Source organism: Periplaneta americana, chromosome 1 (genome assembly GCF_040183065.1).
Source record: "Periplaneta americana isolate PAMFEO1 chromosome 1, P.americana_PAMFEO1_priV1, whole genome shotgun sequence".
Classification (NCBI taxonomy): Eukaryota; Metazoa; Arthropoda; class Insecta; order Blattodea; family Blattidae; genus Periplaneta; species Periplaneta americana.
Window position 1 is genome coordinate 138,884,817 of NC_091117.1, and position 14,379 is coordinate 138,899,195.

The window sequence follows — 14,379 nt, forward strand, 5'->3', positions numbered from 1 at the left end:
TGGTTGAAATACGTCCTTTCGTACTGTTTTATTGGTCAAAAGTAGTATGACGTAGTAAGAGTGTAATAGTCACAGAAAATTCCTTTATAAGAATAATAATTTTTCCGTATTTGTCCACAATACTATGGTTCTTCTTCGCCATGCCTTCAGAAGGCTTGTTTATCGGGGAAGATATTTCACGGATAAATGATAGATCTATCGCGTCAGATGAAAAGGAGTAATAGCGAAGGGTTGTTTAGAACTACCTGGTCGTGACACTTGGTAATTGAAACTACACTAGCGTTCATCTGAAGAGATTTCGGAAACAAAAAAACCCAAGTCAGGTTAGTCGAACGCTAGACTACCCGAATTCAAGGCAATACGGGAATCGTAAAACCTATGTCACGGTATTCGGCTTAATAATAATAATAATAATAATAATAATTATAATAATAATAATAATAATAATAATAATAATAATGATAATGATAATGATAATGATAATAAATTAAATAAGTAAAAATGTTGCTAGTAATAATGTTAGTATTTGCTTCTATGTCTCTGCGGATATCGCATTCGCTTCCCAACTCAGCGGTCCGTGGTTCGATTCTAGCCTGGGCGAAGAGTCTGTTATGAATTGGGTGTTCTATTATAATTGAACACTTGTGAGGAATTATCACCCTCTGTGCAATATAAAACCGGCACAGTATAGATTGTCAAATTGTAAGACAGAATGTTTATGCGTATTTGGTGTGCATGCCTAGCTGATGAAAGGCGATGAAGGATCGCGAAAAATGTTGCGAAGCACATGTGAGTCAATTGTTAGCAAACAACTACTCAAATATTGGTTTTGATATATTTTTGGAATCTGGTTTTTACTTTGCCGTTCCTATTCGAAGCTAATTTTTTGTACTTAATCTTTTCTTTACAGTGCCTGATGATTGTGTAAGGTTCCCCTGTCAGCGTAGTGATGAAGAGCTCCAGTGTCTAGCACCGGACCCGGAAATGCTGACAACATTTCTAGGTACTTAGCATGCAGGTACGTTTGTGAATGTTTTATGTCATTGGCATTACCGGAAACATATCCGTCATCTCTATGTGAGATGTCAAATAATTAAAAAAATAATGTCAGCAATAAATTAGAAGTTCGGAAGTAAAACGTGGTAAGTGACGTTTTAGTGTTTTGAAGTTATTAGGTAGGTAAACATTTATACATGCAACAGTTTGTATATTTACCAGAAAAGTAAAATCTGTATACTTCTGCCATCTGTTGAGATGTTGGAAACTGCATTAGACACAGAATTTAAGATACCATATTATACGCTATATATCTCATTTTTTACCAAACTGTCAGTTACCATGTTTTATGCCCGAGCCCCTCAAATATTGATAACAAACAGCAATATAATAGGTACCAAATATATTGTCTTTATGGTATGGTTTCAAGTAAAAATAAAAAAATTAATGCGACATAGGTACTTGTATTTTTACCTAAAGTCCTACGGCTAATATAGGCTTTTTAATCTGCGGAAAAACAAAGATGTAAAAGCATCCATTTATGAATCAAAGGCCTGAACCTTGAAACCATATCGAAAATGAAATATAGAAGCTAGAAACTACTGAAATTTAACTTCGAAATTCAACCACAATATGTTCGATCAAGAAAGGAAAACAGACATTGCAATAGAAAAATAACTAGATGGCATGGTCAACTAAATTGAATCATTTTTAATGTACTTTAAGTTAACTGCAAATAAGGATAACGAAATGTTGCAATCTCTGAATCTGGTAGAGTGTTCAGTTCATAAGTTTTGATAGTGAGACAGAACAGGACTAATTCTGAAAACAAGTTTTTTTATGACTTTAATATTCTTATCGTTCAAAGCAATATAAATGGATAGAGCCAGTGTAGAGGGTTGAAGGGAACCTATTACATTAACCCCTTACCGCATAAGACAGTTTTGCACACACCGGTTTTATATTCAAATAACTTAAGTAGTTCTATCTTTCTCAACTGATGTCACATATGGTCAAATCCAGTTATTGACAGTGTACCACAACTGTCCCAGTATGCAGTTTCAAACATTATATGCTTATATTATAAGTTCTATGAATATAAACCCGGTGTGTGCCATATCTGTCCCAGAATGCGGTAACAGGTTAATTCACAGAAGTAATAAATCAAGTCAACGCGAACAAGTTTTGTCAATTTTTTTGGTACGTCCAATAGTTTTCAGAATACGATATGTAACGTGCTGCAACGTGCAAATAGTAGCAGTGCTCCATAAGTCCAAACTCCAATCATTCACTCTGCAAGACTTGTGAGAGGAGAATGTAAACAAAAACGTCTCACCAGATACCTTTCATCAAAACATAAAGTATTCAGTGAAATAATTATACGCAAATTGTTTGGTTTTGAACATTTTTATTACGCTATAACCTCTTCAATTCTAAATTGAATACCATGAAAATTATTGATACGATGATTTCTTACAAAATAGCAAAAGATATACATTCTTATAAAACAAAACTATTTCATTAAAGATTCCTTTACATTTAATGTAAACTCCAAATGATATTATTACGAATGCACGTTTTGTAACTCAATATCCGTTTAAGTTATTATCTTTGAAGAAATTAAAAATAAATTAATTAGAAAATAAATTAAGTTTACATTAATGTTAAGTAATGTGTTAAGTATTACGTATGAAACGTAACTGATGAGACGTTTTTGTTTACATTCTCCTCTCGGAAGTCTTGCGAAATAAATGATTGGAGTTACACTCATCCCCACTGAGGACTAATGACCTCGAGCAGCACTGCTACTCTTTGCATTGCTGCAACACGTTGCATTTCGTATTCTCAAAACTATTGGACGTATCAGAAAACTAAATGCGTCTAATATTTTTACATTTTAGAATTGACAACCGTAGTACTGTGTCTTCCAGGTAAATTGAGTCGTAAACACTGAATATGAATAGAGTTGATCGAGTAATGTAGAAAGGTATGATTTAGGTATTTCACGGTGTTCAACGTGCTGCGGGATTTTTTGGTTCTTGAACCTTGTTACAGAAGCAGAAACATCCAAATTTTGGAGCTAGGTATCACCTCTATCATGGTAACCTATTTAACATTACTAACATGACTGGCAACAGATCTACTATAGTAGATAGTAATAGGTCCCTTGATCAATTCGGTACGTAGATTCCAAATGTTTAATTTTCCTGCATCTATGACATGATAAAAAGAAACTCTGACAAATTAAAGAGAGATTGTTGTGCACAGACGACCATTGATTACCAGGAATGGAGTGGAGTGGAGTCACAGTCTAGTAAATACAGTCACGAAGCTCAATACGTAGTAAATATGCATTCATAGATAGTTGCTAACCACTAGGATCGCTAATATCACCTCATTACAGACAATGTGAAAAAGTACCGGGACAGTCTATTGTTCCTAGCACCCTCACAAGTTTCGTGACTGTATATACTAGACCAGCGTTTCTCAAACTTTTTTGAAGTGGGGACCACTTTTTTAAGTCAGAGCAGTTCCGCGGACCACCTTACTCTTGTTCCTTCGAAAACAAATGTATCATGTTTGTAGCATATTTTAATACCAGTATACTTATATTTTAAAACAGAATTAATTAATTAAAATTAATGAAATTAAATTAATTTTATACTAGTATTAACTAATTAAGGTAATGTTAATAGAAGAAAATTTATGTTTGTTTCTTTAGTAATTCAAGGCTATTAGAGTTTGGATAATCTTTAACTTAATAACTAAAATAAATAAAGAAAAATAAAAAAATAAATAAATAAATGTTGGTACATTAATGAGATGGATGAGCCTGCCGATTCTTGCACAGTTCTATATTTGGACGTATGCTGGTAAGCTTAAGTCGGAGATCGTCACATACATCGAGTCGATTTCCGTAGCCTACTGTGTTTTGATTAGAGTTAGTGATGAGAACCCTTTGTCACACAGACACGTAGAAGCAAACTGAATTATAATCTCTAAAGCACTATTGTACAATTCACTAGGCCTATATTCTCTTTTCACTTATGATGAGGTCCAGAAATTAACCATACCTTCCGCTTGAAATTTCATTTTTAAGTCAGATCTCATTCGAGAGTTCAATTAATTGTTCTCTTTCACTCAATGAAAGTTTGTTAGTTTCAATATCGCAATGAAAGTGATCACGAACCCATGAAAATTCGTCATATTTACTTGGAAAATAAGTTTAAAATTGTGACCTCAGAGTTATATTATTGGTGTACGACTTACAGTATTTGACCATTTCAATGTGCAGACTGGGTGTCGGCAAAACTATTAAGAAAGTCATAAATACATGAAAACGTTCGGTCCTCTATTATGAATTTGAGTGTTCCCTGGCTGGGTTACAGGCGCGGCGCCAGATGTAGAGGAAAAAGATGGCGAGAAACATCACATTCATAGTGCTTTAAATCTCTCTTTTGTTGTTGAAAGTAGAGTAGGAAGTCGGTAGACGTATAGGGTAATAAATTTCATAAAACGTCAGTACTGGGAGAAAAAGTGAAAGGCGATTGCCATGTGTCATTTCCAAACTCTGAAATTTTCAGCTATAGTGTGATACGCAATTCGTTTGAATTTTATTTTTTCTTCTGCCTTTTTTGAAGGACCACAAGGGCAGACCTCGAGGACCACAGGTGGTCCGCGGACCATAGTTTGAGAAACGCTGTACTAGACTGTGGTGGAGTAGAGTTTCCAACTTCCCTCTGAATGGATTTTATGCCAAATGCTTTTTCTCGAACATAATCTTAATTTCTTTGAGTTTCAATGCGAAAACACATGTAACAATGTCAAGGCGATCAGCGGTTTTTTTTTTTCATGTTGGAGTAAAGTAGTAGATATTTCAGGTCATTGCGGATTGTTGACAAGAATATGACATTTTGGAGTGGTATTAGATACCAGTAAATGCTGGACATCATTTTGGCCACATTAAAACGTTAGCATAATATGTTCAATCAATGGCGTATTTATTGACCATAGGTTCGTAATGAGTTTTATTGTTACTCGCTGAAGATCAGAGATGTAAATTGTTTATGTATTAGCCTATCCCACGTATTTTCAACTGTAGAGGCTGTTGTTGAGATTCTGAAAATAAGGCGAATGCTATAGCAGAGTTGTAGAATCGTATAATGTAGGGTAAAGTTGCCTAACTCCATGATATCCCTAATCCCGTGATATATATTTTTTTCATTGAATGTTAGTCAAAGCTTTGCCGTTTAACCATAGCGCCAGACATCTTTCTCGAAACAGTGCCTCTTTCGTCTACTTTTCAAACATCGGTGAACGTCCTAGCAAGATACCAAATCCCGTAACATTCAGTGAAAGAAATGTGTCACGGAATTAGGAGTATCACGGAATTATGCAACTGTATCCTACATCCTAAGTAAAATTATTCATAGAAAATCATAACTATTTCAGCGTTTTATTCGTTGCTGGTTGCGGGAAATGAACTAACTCATCATGTCAGCAAGAAATGAAATGGGCTGCTATTCACGAATCTGATCGCTTAAACCAAACGAATATGAAATCAATTTTGATGTAGTTTTAAAGACGCAGCTAAAAATAGAAAGAATCACTCCGTTACTAATGCCTCTTCCATAGTAGTGAATTACTACCTAGGATAATTAGAGAATCACACATAAATATCTACACAACATCGTCATTAATATCTGAAGAAGTCTCACACCACTTGATTTATAACTATAAATGTATTTCGTGTTTAATAACAATATATATGTCTTACGTAAGTTTTGTAGCTTTGGTAACATAGGCCTACAGTATAATGTAAAGCCGTTATTCAGAAAATTATAGAAATGAAGACCTAATATAAGATATCTTCTACGTTTACAGCACAGATGTGGTTTACAGTCTTACATAACCCCCAAAAGATTTCACTTTCATGTCATCAATAACAGTATTAATGTATATCATTAATGACAACCTGTAATATTTCATTTTAATGGTGATAATGTTAACAAACTCTCTTGAGTTTTGCAGTTTTTAATTACCTATACACAACTGTACTGATAAAATTACACAATAGACAATCAGATCTGTAAATTCAAGATAATATAACCTTCGTAATAAATTTTGAAGTACTCCGCAAATTACACAAATGAAGATCGACTTATTGGCATTATGACGTCAGAGAATCTATTGGCAATCCAGGAGGCATGACCTCCTTGATAATGTTTATTTTATTGTTTTGTTTTATTCTGAAAAGCTTTTAATTCTCAAAACTGACGACAGATTGATTTTGGAAAGTATAAAATTTATGTAGGAAAATTGACTTTTCACTGAAAACTACTATTTTACCGCAAATCCTTGGGTGCCAAGCTTCAAAATGAGGGGTCATTCATTAAAATCCGTTTAGCCGTTTTCCCGTAATTTCCATTACCATTTCAAATTATGTAATAACTTATATGATAGATTTGTGTTGTGGGACATTTTCCCTGCGAATTCCGTGGAGAATGATTATGGGAGAATTGTTGGAATGATACTAGAGAAAATATTACTACTGTATGGAAACTTGTGACATTATCATAATTAGCACATAAAATCACCGGGACTCGAACCCGAAAATTCGGCGTCTGTGGTTTATAAGAAGCATTAAACAGAGAATTGAAATAATTACGAATCATTGCAAAAAGGAAAGCTGACGGAAGTTCCGAGAAAAATATCGCTCAGGAACTTGTATGAGAGAATACAGGCAACGTATAACTCAGTATTGAATTGCAATTACTGTCAAATATATTCCTGTTCTCTTTGGTGAAACTGGCTGCGGGCGCTTCGGCACCTAGTTCCGCCTGTGGGTGTTGCATGTTCGTTACAATGTTGCAGCCAAGACCTTGTTAGGGCGGACAACTTGTTACATATTTTGACGTCCTTCCCATGACGGACTAACGACCTCATCACAAATTGCGCTAAAGAGAACAAGGAACTGAGGCTCAAACTCCACGCCCGATCGAATATGAGTCTGCACACAGGTTGGCTTTTCCTCCTTCGAAATAAATGAGTTTTCCTTCTACAGGAAATCAGTCGTGGCTCAGTAACTTGGGTCACGATTTCTCACCACGGGAAGCGAATTTCTGTCCCAGGCAGATTCTCTGGGGTTTGTGATTGATGAAACTGTATAATTGCCATTAACCGAAATGAGAACGATGGTGATGGATTTCTAAAGGAGCAATTCAAAAATCCTTAATCTAGACTGCAGAATAGCTCTTGGTAAGGAATCCAATACATAGTGTAGGTTTCGCCCTCAACTTATTGGTGTTGAAACTGATAAGTAGCTTCGAGAAGTTGGATGTTATTGTGCAATGACACGGTTAAAAAAATCTCGATCTCGCATCGTGTAACTCTCAATCATTATCTACTTATGTCTTCTTCGAAAGAAAGGTACACCCGTGTGCCCCGTGCTGAAGATAACATTAGGCCTACAGAACAAAAATTAAGAATGCTTCAAAGGAAGACATCAAGGAAAATTTCGCAGTATTTAAGAATCCTTTCACTGAAGAATGGAGAATATTATGGAATGAATGTGACAAATTTAAGTAGCAGATATTGAGTATAAAATTAAAATAAATCTTCCATGGTGACTAATTGTTAAAACGCTAGGCTTATATGATAGGGGACCGGGTTCAAATCTCGGTCAATCCACTCTGAATTTCTAACTTATGTTGGGCATGCCCGTGGGCCAGACAAAATAGGATTTTTTTTTCCGGGAACTCTGTTTCCCCTGTGACATCTGAACAATTCTCCATCATCATTTATTACGAGTGCAATGTAGAACCATCGCCTGTGGTGCACTCTGGATAGTCTCTGACGAACTAAATGGTCTACTCTTCTCGGCACTGGCGACATTTATTAACCCGCTCGTAGAGTTGAGACGAATAATAGCAAGTTGAGGTTCTCCCATTACACAAATAGATTGAACATGTTTTTAGGTATAAAGCGCGGATGAAGAACGTTGTGAAAGAAATGTCAGAAGAAAGTAGACTGTTCTAACTGTACTGTAAATGTATTAAGGGTTTGCCTGGAAACCTGGATTGTTGTTAGTGTTGATTAGGGCTGAAGAGATTAAAGCTACAAAAATTTATTGAGCATTTCATGTAATACAGGGTTGTTTCCGATCTCTGATAACGAATTTGAATGACGTCATATGCGTCAGGAATCACACCGACAGCTGAATTGAGGCGAGAGGTGACAGACCAGTAGTGAGTGATTTCATAATCAGAGTTCACGGTGTATCACAGTAGCAATGCCCAAGAAAATCGAGCCTTTTTGGGAGGGGTCCATAACAACTCTTTCGTGAAAATCATAGGAGCCTGCAAAAAACCTGGTTTCGTTATTTCCAAGAAACGCATCTTGTGTGTACCTAATAGGTAATACTGGCAAAGCTCGGATGGGATTAATTTGAGAGTGGAAAAAGCAAGCAAATCAACCCCCGTCACACGTCGCTGCACCCCACGAGATGATACAAATTAATTCCATTCGAGCTTTACCAATCTTATTAAGTACACAGAAGATGCCTTTCTTTTATTTTCACTTAACTGTACTTGGAATCGGAGAGGGTTGTTATGTACCCCTCCCAGAAAGGCTCGATTTACTTGGGAATTTCTCCTGTGAGTCGTCGTGCACTCTGACTATGAGATCACTCACTACTGGTCTGTCACCTCGCGCCACAGTTCAGCTGTCGTGTGACTCCTGACGCACATGCTGTCATTCAAATTCGTTATCAGAGATCAGAAATAACCCTGTAGTTGTGTTTGTGTATTAAATTATTTTGGAATGGGGTATAATCTTCAAGAGAAAACATAAATCATCCTTATTGATTAAATGTAGGAAATTACACAAAATAAACTGTGTTTTCATTCTACATTCAAGTGATAATAAGAAAAATACAGGTTGCCAGGCGACGATAGAAAACAAAAGATGCGAAAACAAATTAACGAGGTATATAAACAATTGAATGCTCTTTCATATTTACAGTAAGTATAAAAATATAGAGGTGCCATTTAAAATTTCAAAGTGGGGTCGGCTGGGAGGTGTGGGGTGAAATCTAAAATGCAATTATTAAGCCTGATTTCAGACTTCCTCCTCAATATCTAAATTGGCGTATTTTTTGTTTAAATTGAATTCAACTTAAATGATTAGTTATGTAGACTGAGAAGTTTTGAAAAGAAAAACCCTGTAGATCTACTGTTACATAGAAATATTGCCTGCACTATTGCATACATTCAGTAGACAATAAAATTATACTACAGAATGAATGTGGTTTAAAAATTGACAAACTCTGTAGTAACTTGAGGCATTGTTCGAAATAAAATGCACTGGTAATGGTTCATTTTCATTGCAGCTATGGTTACTTTAATTTTTTAAAGTAGGCTGATTTGTATTGACATATTCCGGCCTTAAAATTGTATACAATTTCATTTATCACATAATCCTGTGGCGAACTATGGCTATGTGTGACCTTCATGTGTTTTACAATCGTGTGCCAACAAGGATCAGAGATCGACTCTGGCTGACCACACTTCAACTAATGCACCAAGGTCAAGGCACCGACAGCCAAAAGGAATGGAGTGTTGCATTTGGAAGGAGAGGACCTAAATTAAAGGAAGTGATAGAACTTAATATTTATTCACTAATGAAATATAAAGAGCTAAAGTAATAATATGTGAAGTTAATAATAGATGCAATTAACAATATCACAACGAGAGCAAACTTCAGTACTTACTGTTTCGTATGTGGTTTCTCATTATGGGACACACGCACTGAGCGGAGGACTCCGCCCTCATTCGTACCGATATGACCTCGAGACGCAAGGCTAGCGACTACACAGCACAATGACCGTTTGCATTTAGAAGCCGCTACATGTGGTCTTCATTTTTTCTTTGAAAACTCTAACTCATTTGACGTCAGAGTTCAAAAGACGTTCTCTTGCAGGTCGCTGCTCTGCAGATGCTGTTGACTTCTGGTTCGCCTCGTGTCCAGGTCAGTCCCTTAAGGTAAAAGTCTTTCTGAGCAGTGGGAGAGGTCAAAGTGATGATTTTTATATTCCCTCGTCTCCAACTGCCCGGTCATTGAATCCTGGCATCCTTCAACGTTCATTAGCTAAGGGATAGAATATTCCTTGATGGTTAAGTGTCTCGCACTTCTATTCTTTTCTGTTTGTCCGTGCAAATGCTTTTCATCTTTTCTTAGAAGGCGAGAAACCCGCAGTTTCAAATTAATTTAATACGTTCTTCAAAGTCTGGTTCACATTTCGAGAGTTACGTCTTCATCCTTGCAGTGACAGTGGCGATGGTAATGTTGATTATGTTGATGACTTAAACAATAATACTACTACTACTAGGACGGTGTAATAATATTTTTCTTTTAATTTAAGATAAATAGAACAAAATAATAATGCCAATAATAATGTAATTTTTATAGTAACATACATGCAATACAAATAACAGCTTTATAGTAGCCTAACGTAAAATATTCTTGAATATAAGGTTCATAATTAATTCGTTCTAGCTTTAACCTTGTTCACAGTAATAATAATAATAATAATAATAATAATAATAATAATAATAATATAGTATAGGCATAATATATTATAACATAATATAATATATATCATATATAATGTAATGTGATATGATATGATATATAATATAATATAATATAATATAATATAATATAATATAATATAATATAATATAATATAATATAATATAATATAATATAATATAATATAATATAATATAATATAATATACAGTAGAACCTCTATTATCCGTGGTAATGAAATAAATGACACTCGGGAGGAAATTAAACGCAGAATAAACATGGGAAATGCCTGCTATTATTCGGTTGAGAAGCTTTTGTCATCTAGTCCGCTGTCAAAAAATCTGAAAGTTAGAATTTATAAAACAGTTACATTACCGGCTGTTCTGTATGGTTGTAAAACTTAGACTCTCACTTTGAGAGAGGAACAAAGATTAAGTGTGCAAATCAAGATTTCAGGTATAACTCCCTGTAAAGTTGATTTGAATAATTTCGAGGGAAAAATTGTTCCGGAGCCGGGTATCGAACCCGGGACCTTTGGTTTAACGATGGTACGTTAAACCAAAGGTCCCGGGTTCGATACCCGGCTCCGGAACAATTTTTCCCTCGAAATTATTCAGAGATTAAGTGTGCTTGAGAATAAGGTTCTTAGGAAAATATTTGGAGCCAAAAGGAATGAAGTTACAGGAGATTGGAGAAAATTACACAACGCAGAACTGCATGCATTGTATTCTTTACCTGACATAATTAAGAACATTAAATCCAGACGTTTGAGATGGGAAGGGCATGTAGCACGTATGGGCGAATCCAGAAATGCATATAGTGTGTTAGTTGGGTGACCGGAGGGAAAAAGACCTTTGGGGAGGCCGAGACGTAGATGGGAGGATAATATCAAAATAGATTTGAGGGAGGTGGGATATGATGATAGAGACTGGATTAATCTTGCACAGGATAGGGACCGATGGCGGGCTTATATGAGGGCGACAATGAACCTGCTGGTTCCTTAAAAGCCATTTGTAAGTAAATAATGGAATGATACTATTTCGAAAACAACTTCCTCAAAGTTGCCTTTTGATTGATGCTTATCTGAAGCACGGATGCCCATATTGAAAGATAGTGGGCTGCGTGGGACTCCGTTCTTGTATTAATACAAAATTTCCTAACCGCTATGTACGTTTGTATGTAGTTCATAAATTCTACCGTACAACGACACAAAGAAAGCGTGTAGCAATCCATTTTACAAGCGTTTTCGCTGACCTTACAACGAATACTGTTGCAAGTTATGGAAGGTAGACGAACTCTGACGTAAGTTTTATGCATAATTTGCGTCTCTACATTTCCGGTCTAAGATTATATTTCTGAACAAAGTCTAGACTTCCCTTGAAACTGTTGTTCGAATTTGCGTATCTGAGAGAATGCTGTATCTCATCGCCGGCAAATTGTATAAGACTACTGTTTGAAGGTTTCCACGAAATATTTCGACAAATGGACTGAAGACAAATATTTTATAAAATGGTAGTGCTTGATTGATAACCTTAATCCAAACGCCCTCAGCGTGGTGGAAATACGTCCAAATTATAACAGAATGGTGGTTATGATGCTGATGGTAATGATGATGATGGTAGCAATAATAATGATGATAATTATAATGATTATGATTGATGGAGATATGGAATTTTGGCAGGAGAAATTAAAACACCCTGCGAAAAAATTTTTAATGACTATGTTCATCAGAAACTCCACTTGGATTTTTGGCATGCAAAACATACGCCCTAGCTTTTTAACTAACGGTGGTTGGAAGATAAATTACATGAATAAATAAATTCCCACTTTTTTCTTGAAAAAGAACACTGCCGTACGTACTGCACGGGGATAAATAAGTAGTTCTAGTACAAACAGGACGACAGATTGCAAGAAATCGGATATTACACTAGTAGATAAGTCCAGGAAAAAACAATGCCAGTGTTCCTTCATTTACCAACTTGAAGAAACAGCCGCGCCTGTGTTCCAGTGCTAGAGCGCTGATCTTTCATCCAGGTGGTTGGATTCGATTCCTGGCCTGGTCGTAATGGAATTTGTGGTAGAGAAAACAAAAGTTACAGAGGATTTTTTCTCGAGGAACTCTCGTTTTCCTACATCTACCAATACTCTTCACCTTCCTCTCGTTTCATCTATCATCTGCAATAGTTAAAAAATAAATTGAGGTGTCCACACCTGTGGAATAACGGTTAGCGCGTCTGGCCGCGAAACCAGGTGGCCCGAGTTCGATTCCCGGTCGGGGCAAGTTACCTGGTTGAGGTTTTTCCGGGGTTTTCCCTCAACCGAATATTAGCAAAGCTGGTTAACTTTCGGTGCTGGGCCCTGGACTCATTTCACCAGCATTATCACCTTCATGTCATTCAGACGCTAAATAACCTAAGATGTTGATAAAGCGACGTAAAATAACCTAATAATAGGCTAAATAATAGACTGATGTAAAATCTTTAGGGTAGTATGGGTCTCCGATGATAGAGAATTTAAGGATTTGGGTCCATAGATCATGGGACTTATCAAATATTCGTCTGGGGATGCAATCTGGTTCTCTCAGGGTTCAGGAAGGATGGCCCACTTGCTGGCATCGTTTCACAAATGCCACCCAGGTCACCTTTCTAAGTTAATCGCATATGTAAGGCATATATTGTGCCAGTGCGTGTCTTAAGTGCATGGTTTTATCCTGGGTCTGGCCTTCGAAAATCTAACCAGCTAGCAACTTAAAGAAACGAGAATACAGTAAGAAATCGATGTCATTAAAATGACACGTATTTTTTAATTATAGGTTTTACGCATTTCTTGATAGTTTACTTCTTTGTAATGATACCAAAGATATTCTTCTTTATTTTTTCCTGCCATAATTTAGAACACATAGGCTACAAAGTAAGTAACTTATCGCACTATAACTTGCAGATCTCTGGGCAAAGGAGGATTCGTGAATCCCTGTAATTCCTGACCTTCAAGCAGTGTAAATATACTGTCCGCAGAGCATGCCTCCTTCCCTTAGTACCGTTATTTATTTATTTATTTACTTACTATTTAACCTCGTAGAAATAAGGCCATCAGGCCTTCTCTTCCCATCTACTAGGTGGTTACAACTACAATATTAAGAATACTATTACAATTATAATTACAATTAATATTAAATTTACAAATACAATAAAAATAAAAGTACTAAAAGATTAACTGATTAATAAACGCTAGACAGTTTATTGTAGAAGTTAAGAAGAAAGAATTTTTTTTAATTAAGTAAAGATTAAATCTACTCTACGCAGTAAGAAAATGCTTAATAAGTTTGTTTTTGAACACTGCTAAATTCCGACAGTCTCTGATGTCATTGGGTAGGGTATTCCACAAGTGCGATAGCGAGATTGTGTATAATGATGAATACAATAATGACTTATGTGTTGGTATGGCTATTTTGCGTGCGTGTGAAGAGATTGTGATACGATGACAGGTAACTGAAACGGGAGGAGGTGTAGAGGTGTGAAGGACTTGGAAAAGGAGAACAACGTGTGTACAAGCAAGCGACAGCAATGGTGAAGCAATGGCGTATCTAAACCTTCCATTTCCGAAAAAACGGAGATTTCTGGTGAAATGGGAGGAACAGTTCTTCTGTTTTAAAAAGATGATGAGAGTCTAAAATGCCTAATTTTTTTAATAAAGTGTTAAGTATACGCCTACAGCTTTTATGGATAACCTGAAAACTGAATTCAGTGGCAGATTCTGCGATTTCAGTAACATAGAGAATGCTCTTCCGTAGATG

The 14,379-nt window shown here is 36.0% G+C and overlaps 1 protein-coding gene across 1 annotated transcript in view; it reads left to right on the top strand.

The window, feature by feature from the left end:
* The first annotated feature begins 916 nt into the window (after positions 1-916).
* phtm (cytochrome P450 enzyme phantom) overlaps positions 917-14,379 on the top strand; it is a 254,564-nt gene continuing 241,101 nt past the window's right edge. Inside the window, exon 1 of the mRNA XM_069828289.1 lies at positions 917-1,003. The gene's annotated coding sequence lies outside the window, so the exon portion shown is untranslated. The remainder of the gene's footprint in view (positions 1,004-14,379) is intronic.